Genomic DNA, 9,994 nt, shown 5'->3' on the forward strand with positions numbered 1-9,994 from the left:
AGCGTCTGTGATACTCGCTAAAGTCTGGTTCATATTGGGGTAGTGTGACCGCTGGCCGTACTGGCTGGGGAACAGCGCTGCATGGGGGCAATCGTGCTTAGGCACGTTTTGGATGGCCAGTGTGACCGCGCTCATAGATGTTTGTGGCCAATGGGAGGCACCTAATGGGGATCTTATGCTGATTTTACTTTTACTTTTGGGGAGCATTTCTCTCTGCACCAGAGCACTTTCTGTGCCTTACAGTGAAGTAAAATGATGAATGATGTCCTCTGGGCATTTGTTGAAAATTCAGATGACTGAGGTACCAATGCCAGCCTGCATTCTTCTTGTACCCATGTTGATCGGTCACTTAAAAATATTTTGTCTGCAGTGTCACTCAAACTACTGGCCTAACATGACTGCAGGCAATGTGCTAAATGGAGACAGATTCATCCAGATGAACTCCTGATTTACCCTTCAAAGATGTACTTGTGGCGCTAATGCTGTGGTACTTTTTGAGTAAAAGATTTGCTACATAAGACTACCATCTAAATGTTCAGTTGAACAAGTAGGATCCTCACAAACAAGGGTTTTGTCCTGATGTGTGCATGGTTAGTGGCCTGTTAAACCAGTATGGTCCTCACAAGCAAAGGATTGTCCTGATTGTGTGTGTGTATGGTAAGTGGCCTGTTATACCAGTGTAGTCCTCACAATCAAGGGTTTTGTCCTGATTGTGTGTGTATATTTGTGTGTATGGTTCGTGCCCTGTTATACCAGTGAGGTCCTCACAAGCAAGGGTTTTGTCCTGATTGTGTGTGTATATTTGTGTGTATGGTTAGTGCCCTGTTATACCAGTGTAGTCCTCACAAACAAGGGTTTTGTCCTGATTGTGTGTGTATATTTGTGTGTATGGTTAGTGCCCTGTTATACCAGTGTAGTCCTCACAAACAAGGGTTTTGTCCTGATTGTGTGTGTATATTTGTGTGTATGGTTAGTGCCCTGTTATACCAGTGAAGTCCTTACAAACCATGCCTCTGTCCTTTTTGTGTGTACATGTGCGTGTGTGGGTAGTGTCCAGTCAAACCAGGGTAGTTCTTACAAACCAGGGTTTTGTCCAGATTGTGTATGTGTGTGGTATACGTCCCAATAAACCGGGGTGTCCCTATGAGTCACCACTGTGCTAGGAAAAGCCTCCTCCCGCCCCGTCCTCGTAGTCCTGTGAAATGTCAGGTGATCATAGCTTGAGATTCTTTCGCAATATTTAACTCATAAATAGACAGGAATTTTTCTCAATTTTTTTGGATCAGTGTTTTCTTTGTTGCACCTCTCTAGGACAAAGGGAAAGGTGGGTCCCCGTAAACCACCACTGGGCCGGTTTGAGAAAAGTGCCCCGATAAACCACCGTAACCTGTATGTGTGTGTGTGTGTGTGTGTGTGTGTGTGTGTGTGTGTGTGTGTGTGTGTGTGTGTGTGTGTGTGTTTGACCAGTGTGTGACTAAAACTGAGAGCAGCTTGAACTAGATTATTTGGTACAGCTTCTTCCTTTTTCCTGCTGAAAAAGTGTCTAAAAGCCCTCTGAATTTTTCGAGGTGTTGATGAAATATCCATGTTCATCTGGAAATCTTTTAGGGCTCTAATTTCGTTGCGCAGCGCAGGGGGGCACAAGCCTGGCGCAACCCACGCAGTGTTAATTTCGTGCGGTGCACCGCCATGCGCTGCCAATTTGCCAATTTGGTAGACTGTCTGCGCTGAGATGGATGGGTGTGACTGCTCACCAGGGGGAGTTGACGGTGCACCAGGGGGAGGTGTCAGCAGTTTCATGTTGGCGAAGTGACAATTTCGTGCCAAAAAAGTGCGCTGTAAGCTCGCCAGCTCCAACCTGGTCTATCCTCGGCGCAAGGCGGAGCGCACCCCACGCAGTGCACCCCACGCAGCTGTAATTTGGTGACAGGCGCACATGTGCACACATGTCAACAAAGCCTCAGAGGCAGGTTTCAAGAGTGTCAGGCACATTTTGATGCAACAAACAATCACAGCAATCACTATTTAATGTAACCGTCTGAACCAGCATATACATTTGTATCTATATTAACTGTCCCGTCACATCTGATGTCAGATTAAAGCCGTTTGTCATAATGGAAAGTTAACCTGACAGCAGCTGGAAGTTTGATGCACATCTTACAATTAAACAATAAACAGCCTTAACATCTGATACTGAGTATATATCTGGTTCTCTCATTTCATTTAATTCAAAGAAAAGAGGGAGAGAAAAGACAAAGAAAAAAACAGACAAAATAAATGTTTGTCACTCAGGATCTACCCGTGATTTCCCATATTTCTCTGTTTTAGTCTTTATTTTTAACCTTATCTAAAAAGATGGAGTACATTATTGTAAGGAGGACCACCATATATATCAATGGTGGCTGCTGGTCAGTCAAGAAGGGGGCTCACTTTTTCCGGCCTACATTATAAATTTGTTTATTTATTTAAATGTAAATTCTACCCACTGTGTCAGCTTGTTAGCAGCTGGAGCTGCTACGTGAGACTACGACAGGCTGTAAGTGTGAGTGACAGGGGGAGAAGCTCCACAGCTGTAGCTGTAGCTGCTTATTGGTGAAAAGAGAGAGAATCTGTTAACACACACACACACACACACACACACACACACACACACACACACACATGCAGCCTCTCTGATTGATCCACCTCCCTCACTCTCTGACCTAACAATCACCCCCCAACCTAAACTCATCACTGCAGCAACAACTCAGGAGGTGAAGGTGAAGTCCCAAAGAAAAGTGTATAAGTCAAAGATAAAGAACCGCTCGGTATATTGGAGATGGTTTGGATTCAGCAGCAGCGTTTCTGTGTAAACCCAGATTTCTTTTGCTGAGTTTTAGCATTTTCAGATGAAATGTCGCGTAAACGGGGCCTTAGTGTGTTTGGATTAAAAATCCTATTGAGAGAATTTTGTAAATAGTTGCTTAAAAAAATCCTGAGAATATCCGATGTTCAAATGCAAATAGTTGTATTTAACTGTTGTTTGCCAAATTTGTTCATTGTCTTTTGAAATTTACAATTTATAGATATGCATTTTTGCGTATAAAAATGACTTGTTACAGGTTTATGGTTTCTATAGTAAATGAAAAAAAAAGTTTTTTTTTTTCCCACTCGGATTTATTTATTAATGTAATTATCGATTGATTATTATTATTGTTGTTATTATTATTTTAGATCAAGTGTGTTCATACAATTAATCAAAACAAATGGTAAAAGAGACACCAAGCAATGCAAAGTAAACATTTTTTAAGGTGAAATTTAGAGCTAAAATCAAAAGTGGTCAAAAACAGTCAATTAACCTTTGACCCCAGAGAGATGAAATAAAGGTGCCTGTGTAACATTATGCACCTGGCTTAACCTTCCTCCTGTGTGATTTTTCTGTTACCAGACCTGTGTCTTAAATCAGCTTTAAAATACACCAAAAACAAAATCTTATCATCCAATTTTTTTTCTCATCTCTTGGTTACCTTGTTAGGCTTCCTTATACATGAAAATGTTGGGTTAAATATTTTTGTTGTGGGTCTCTGGGCCCCTTTTTTATATAAGTATACCTCCTGATTTCAATAAAAAAAAAGAAAAATTAACCTCAAGAGAATCATATAAATGATGGAAAGGGTGTTGTGTTCCCTGAATATTACTAAGGGGTATAGAAAACATCTCTGAAATTAATTTGCTTGATTCATTTTTTTCATTTTAAAATTATTAACTATCATAACATCTATGGTGTTATGGGTCATTTTGGACCCATATATTTTCTTCAAGAAAATGCAAAAAAAAAAGAAAAAATGTCAGCAATAGAATTTTAGTGTGAACATATTGAAACACAGAACAGGTCATAACACAAAATATTCATTTAGAAGTTAAAACAAATAAGAACCAATCAAACCGTTAGAAATCAGTTATTACTTCCAAAACTATTAGAATGCTAAATCAGAGTTTTTTTTTTTTTTTTTAAAGTATCTGTGTGCAAGAACTTGCGTTTGTGTGTGCCTGGACCATTAGTGTACTGTCAGCTAACACACTCAGAGCCACCTCCTCTCCCAATCACGTGAGCCTGAGGGAATGCTCATTTGTCCAGTATTGCTGCAAAAAAAAAAAAAAGATGGCATGTCCACCATGTCAGGTCACTTCACTCATTTGACTTGCAGAGGGCACATCTCCAATTTGCAGCATACAAAAATGAAAAGAAGATTCATGGTGCGTGAAACTCTAGATTACATTTTTGGAGAAAACGAAGAAGGAGACGCAGATCAGCATAGCGATGCAGAGGAGCAAGTTTCTGAGGAAGAGGACCATATAGAGTACCAGCCAGAAGACACAGATACATCTGAGTCTGATGAGGAGGTCACTTGTTCTAAGGCTGCTCCTGTTGAAGGATTCAAGTCAAAATAATTGTTAGGATCTTTTGGAGTTTAGTACCTGAACATGCAGGGCCAACAGAGTCAGGGCAGCTGCTGAAAATGTCATCACAATGACCCCTGGTATCACAATTTTTACTGTGCCAGAGTCATTGACATAAAAAAACATGTTTTGAGCTATTTTTGCCACACATGTATCTAAACACACACACACACACACACGCACACACACACACACACACACACACACACACACACACACACACACACACACACACACACACACACACACACACACTGATGATCATGATGTCACCATATCACCAGAGTCAGAGCAGTAAAGCTGAAAGTCCTAACAGAAGTTAGCACAGTGTTGATGATCAAACTAAGACGTATTACCCATCAGGTCAGAGCGCCTTTCAAACAAGCTCTGCTCACACACTGACCACCTGCAAGGTCCTTCCTGTCGTTTGTTTCACAGCTAAGTAGTCTGCTGGAAGTGTCAGCCTCCAGAGAGCACTAATCAAGCTCAGACTTCTAATTGAGACTTTTCATTTAGCAGATTTTCTTATCAAGGAACCGTATGCCAGCATGTGTCTGTGTTTATGCTGCTGATCTGCCCAAGCCTCTTCTGATTTAGTTTCCATCAGAAGTCCCGCCTAATCATTTTGCAGCTGGAGCCGCTCACAACTGATGAACATGGGACTCATAAAACATAAGCTGCAAAAACAGATGTCCTCATGAATTAGTGAGGCACCCATGAAAAATTAACAGATGACCTAGGACACGAAGCCAGGGGGCTTATGCTCATTTAATTCTTCCTCCAACATGCAATATGCTGCCTCCAGTCATTGTTTTTACTGTGTGTCCCCGTCCAGCTGCAGCAGGCCTGTTTTGAGATGTGGCAAATTAATAGTGACGGAAATGCGTCTGTCGAATAAATATCAGCACGCTCTCTGGGAGAACTGGCTCCATCACAATCACTGCTTAATGGCTGAAAAGTGGCTTTGGGTGTTTTGAAAAGTGCGTGTCACATTCCTGCCCCGTCTGAGCTCTAGAAATAACTCCTGAGGTTGTTCAGGGAGAGGGCTTTCAAACTAGGTGGTCATACTTAATGCTTGACAAGCAAACAGCAACCTCCAGTGCTGGAAAACAAAAATAGAGAAGAAGTGGAAAAAAGTGCAATTCCATAAGTGTCCACTTGAGGCTCTCTCCAAAAGTCATGAGAAATCCATTAGAGCTCGTTTTAAATTGAGCAGTGCTCAACGTTTTTACTGCCAGGTCCAGACATTTGTTTGGCAGGGGCAGATTTAGGGTTTGAAGGTCTGGGGGCTTGGCCCAGATGAGTGATTGATTTTTTATCATGTGCAAAAAGACTGGTGCTTTAAAAAAAAATATAAAAAAAAAAATGATATGGCATCACAACCCCCAAATTCTGACCTCCTTAAAGCAGAAAGAGGAATAGATTATACTGATAAATTAATATGCTTTAATGAGGCAAAATAATATCATTAGTTAACAATATCAACAACTAACAACAATCTAACACAGTCAGCTGCTGGCCAAAGTCACCTCAGATCACTGGTCCATGGAAAACACCTCACATCTACTAACAGCAGAAAGTATAAAGCAAGAGGGCTGCTAAGTTTGACTAAATAATAAATATTTAAAGTATTATGTTCACTAGGATTACTCTTTTTCACTTTTTCCTAATTTAGCATCAGCTTCTCTGTTTTTCACTTTATTTTTCATGTTTATTATTTAAGCTTGATTGGATTCTTCCCCTCTAGCCACGCACCTAACATTATCTGACAGCATTTACTTTCTCTGTACCATAACTTTACTGATAGTAAGATAACATTTAACAAACCAGAGGAGAAACATCAAACAATTTGAAAATAGGATTTACAAAACTGAATCATCAACTGTTTTATCACAGCTGCTGTTATTGTTGTTCTGTACTTTCTGTTAGAGAAACTTCCTAACATCCAAGTTAACATCAGTCCTCCCATGTGATTGGCTCAGGCAGGAGTAGTATGCAGACTACTGAACGCAGCTGCTGCCTCTGTGTTGGACTCTGGTAGTACACTTATTTTTTTTTTCCCCTCATTCAGGGCATTCAGAAAACATCCAGAGCTTGAGCCCAAGGCCACCCCACAACCCTGACCGTGCTAATGGGTCTCTGTGATACCTGTGTGGAGTGTTGACATCTTTGTAAGGACGCGGTCACACTGGCAAACCGCGCCGTGCTTAAGCACGCTTCAGCCCTAAAGCACGTTTGGAATGGCCAGTATGACAGCAACTGTGCCGTGCTTGAGCACAATTCACTTCTCTGCTTTGGCACGCTTCGGAGAGGTGGGCTTCGGCACGGTTTACTTCATGCACGAGCACAAGCACGCGGATGGTGCGTGTAATCCATGGTGTACAATCACCGCAAGCGCATCTCTCGACAGTCATTTGAAACGAAGCGGGCTGTTACAGGGGTGTGTTGGGCAAAAACGACTTACTATAAGTCCAAAAGTCTCAAAAGTTGTAGCAGTGCTCTCTGTGTCTCATTGTGCTGACTCTGATGAGATCATGCTTCATGTAAACAGATGCTCACGATGACGTAGGCGGGCCTTGCCCGTGTGTGATACCCACTAAAGTCTGGTTCATACAGGTAGTGTCACCGCTGGTCGTACTCTCCAGCTGGGGAACAGCGCTGGGGGGGCAATCGTGCTTAAGCACGGCATGGTTTGGATGGCCAGTGTGGCGGCGCCCTAAAACACACCTGTTCGGATTAAACCAAGCCATGAGTAGTGTCTGACATGTAGGTACACTACAGCTGTGGCAAAGCTTTATGTCACATTCCAAAGATTTTATTTAAATTTTTTTTGCATGGTTATTTTCTATTGTAATGAATTCAGTGGCTCTCACTCTTATTGCTTAATTTTGGATGAAAATGTTTGCAGTCTCAGTGAGGCCTTTTGGTTGGACCACCTGAGGTTCGCCCTTCAGTGGGTGGACCAGCTTTAAATCAAGCCCATGGTTCCTTTCCCACATCACTCCCCACTCTCACCCTGTTTCCTCCTTTTTATCTCTACCAACTGTCCTGTCTCTTCTGAATGAAGGCATAAACAGTATGAAAAACGCTAAACAACAACAACAACAACAAAAAAGGTCTTCCTGCTGGGTTATTTACTTGTAATAGCATTATCTGCACCTTAAAGGCTTTCTGTCTGTTTCTACGCATTTCTTCGAGCCAATAACATAAGAGAGCGATGGGAGACAGAAAACCGTTTGCAGCCAACAGACAAGAAACAAGTCAGTGTAGTGGGAGCTGACAGACGGTAAGCAACAATGAGAGGAGCACTATGGAGCTATTTTTGTACCAGTAAAATTAACAAATGTGACAAAGATTCACAGCTGCAAACAAAGATCCACAGATAAGTGTGGATTGATCCGCTAATGTGTGATAGGATCTGAAAATGCATAACAGATTTTCAAGTGTGTCCATATTTCTACAGACATATACAAATCTCTGGGTGTGTACATTGAACTGCAAAGGTTTGGAGCAGTTTTTAAATGCATTCTTAGTTACTATATTAATGACTTAAAGGTATCACTTTATATCAAGGTCCTGTAATAAGCACTAATTAGACCTTTGTAAGTTCTTATAAGACCCTTATTAACATAGTTATTTGTTTATAAGACTATATAACTGCTTAATAAGTGTTTAATAAGGTCTTTGTAAGGGTTAGGCGTGAGGCCCCACAGGCTAGGTTTAGGCATGGGGCCCTGAATGGTTAGGTTTAGGGGAAGGGCTGGGGTAGGGCTCATGAGAGACAAAAGCAGAAGACAAAAAACAAAGAGGGTTAGGGTTAGGTTCCTTATAGCTTATAGATTAAGTTGTCTTGTAGTAACCCTTATAATGACCTTATTAAACACTTATTAAGCAGTTATATAGTCTTATAAACAAATAATGTTAATAAGCATCTTATGAGTACTTACAAAGCTCTTATTAATGCTTAATACAGGACCTTAATATAAAGCGTTACCCATTGACTTTTGTGTTTGGTACCAAAAATAATATTTGGCGCCAAAAAACATAGGAACAAAAGTGTGATCAAAAAAGAAAAAAAATTGAAATCATAAACTGTCATTGATAAAACTTTGACATCATATAAATATATGATTTCAATTCAAAAACATCAGAATGCAAAAATGTATGTAAATGAAATTGGATAAGTCATTTAATGTCCATGTTTTCAACTTCTGGAAAATGTTATCAATGCCATTACCTGTTTTGATGACATTAATATTTTTTTATAATACGCAGTTTGTCAACGTCAATGTTTCTTTTTTCAGTTTCAGGTTTATCACATTTCTGCCACAAAGCTGATGTTTTTTATGCCCTGAACTCAGACTCAGGCTCAGGTTGCTGGGCCACAGCCTCCCTGACAGACTTGAACAAATGGGAGTATCAGCTCCAGCAAGCAGGCGTGGTAGAGCTGCAGATCTTTTTGGGTCATCTCCGGGTTCAATTGACTGCAGTCTCTGTAAACTTCTTTGTTGTTGTACATGCTGCACATAAAAATCTTTTGGGCAGCAAGGCTCATCTCTTCCTTGTATTCATTTCCTGTTTTAGACCATCCAAAGGAAGACAATGCTCCAGGCTAGAAAACTAGAAAACGTTGTCACAACACATTTCAGCCCTAAAGGCTAAAAGCCTTGTTTTGCTGCCAAACAGCAGAGCCGCTTTACTAAATTTAGCAACACGCTTACCTCTGCTCTGAATGTTTCTGGTGAGTGTCTGTTCCAGTTAGTGAGTTTGTTTCTTGTAATTAAAAAAAAAAAAAAAAAAAAAAACGTCTCAGAGGCCACAGAAAGCAGCCAGAGCTGAGTTTTATTGTGATGGATTAACACGTACGGAAACATCTGTAAAAGATTGAAAGCATAAAACCCATTTTTATACATCTTCTGAGCATTAAGAGTACACTCTGACCTTTCTTCTTACCTGGTTAGATTTTGTCGGTTAAAGGCCACCTTCTGCCTCTGGGACCACACGATAAAAGTATGCAGACCCCTCACACTCCTCGGTATCAAATAGCAAAAACACACAGCTCCTAGTTTAATGAAGTGCTGACCCATCTTTCTCCTTTGTTGCTTTTTTGGATACAGCAGCAAGGATTTCCTTTCATCCAATCATAGATTGTTGGTTCAGTACTAATGCTGCGTTCCAGTCAACCCATAACTTGGAATTCCCCAGTCGAAATCCTAAAGTTCCAACCTGAAAGCATTCCAGGCAAATTAGTTGGTTTGAGCACACAGAATTCTGGTATTGTGGAGGTCGATAACAAAAGAGACGAGCAGACTCGAGTATGGAGGCTCTGAAGTTTACTGTGCGACTTCCAACCCACAAAACTCAACAGCACACTGATCTATATCCAGCCCTGGTCTCACGTCATCACTTAACTCACTTCCTCCTGTCTATTTTAGTGTGAGATCTCCCTCTAGTGTCCACTACACAGGCCCCCCCCGAACACCAAAAATAGACACACAACCTATGAATCAAACCAAATGTCCCCAAACTGTGCCAGGAAAATAAACCAGAGAAC

The sequence above is a fragment of the Halichoeres trimaculatus genome, unplaced genomic scaffold (assembly GCF_033239565.1).
Source record: "Halichoeres trimaculatus isolate MK-OKI-2021-1 unplaced genomic scaffold, fHalTri1.1 fHalTri1_scaffold_12, whole genome shotgun sequence".
Lineage (NCBI taxonomy): Eukaryota > Metazoa > Chordata > Actinopteri > Labriformes > Labridae > Halichoeres > Halichoeres trimaculatus.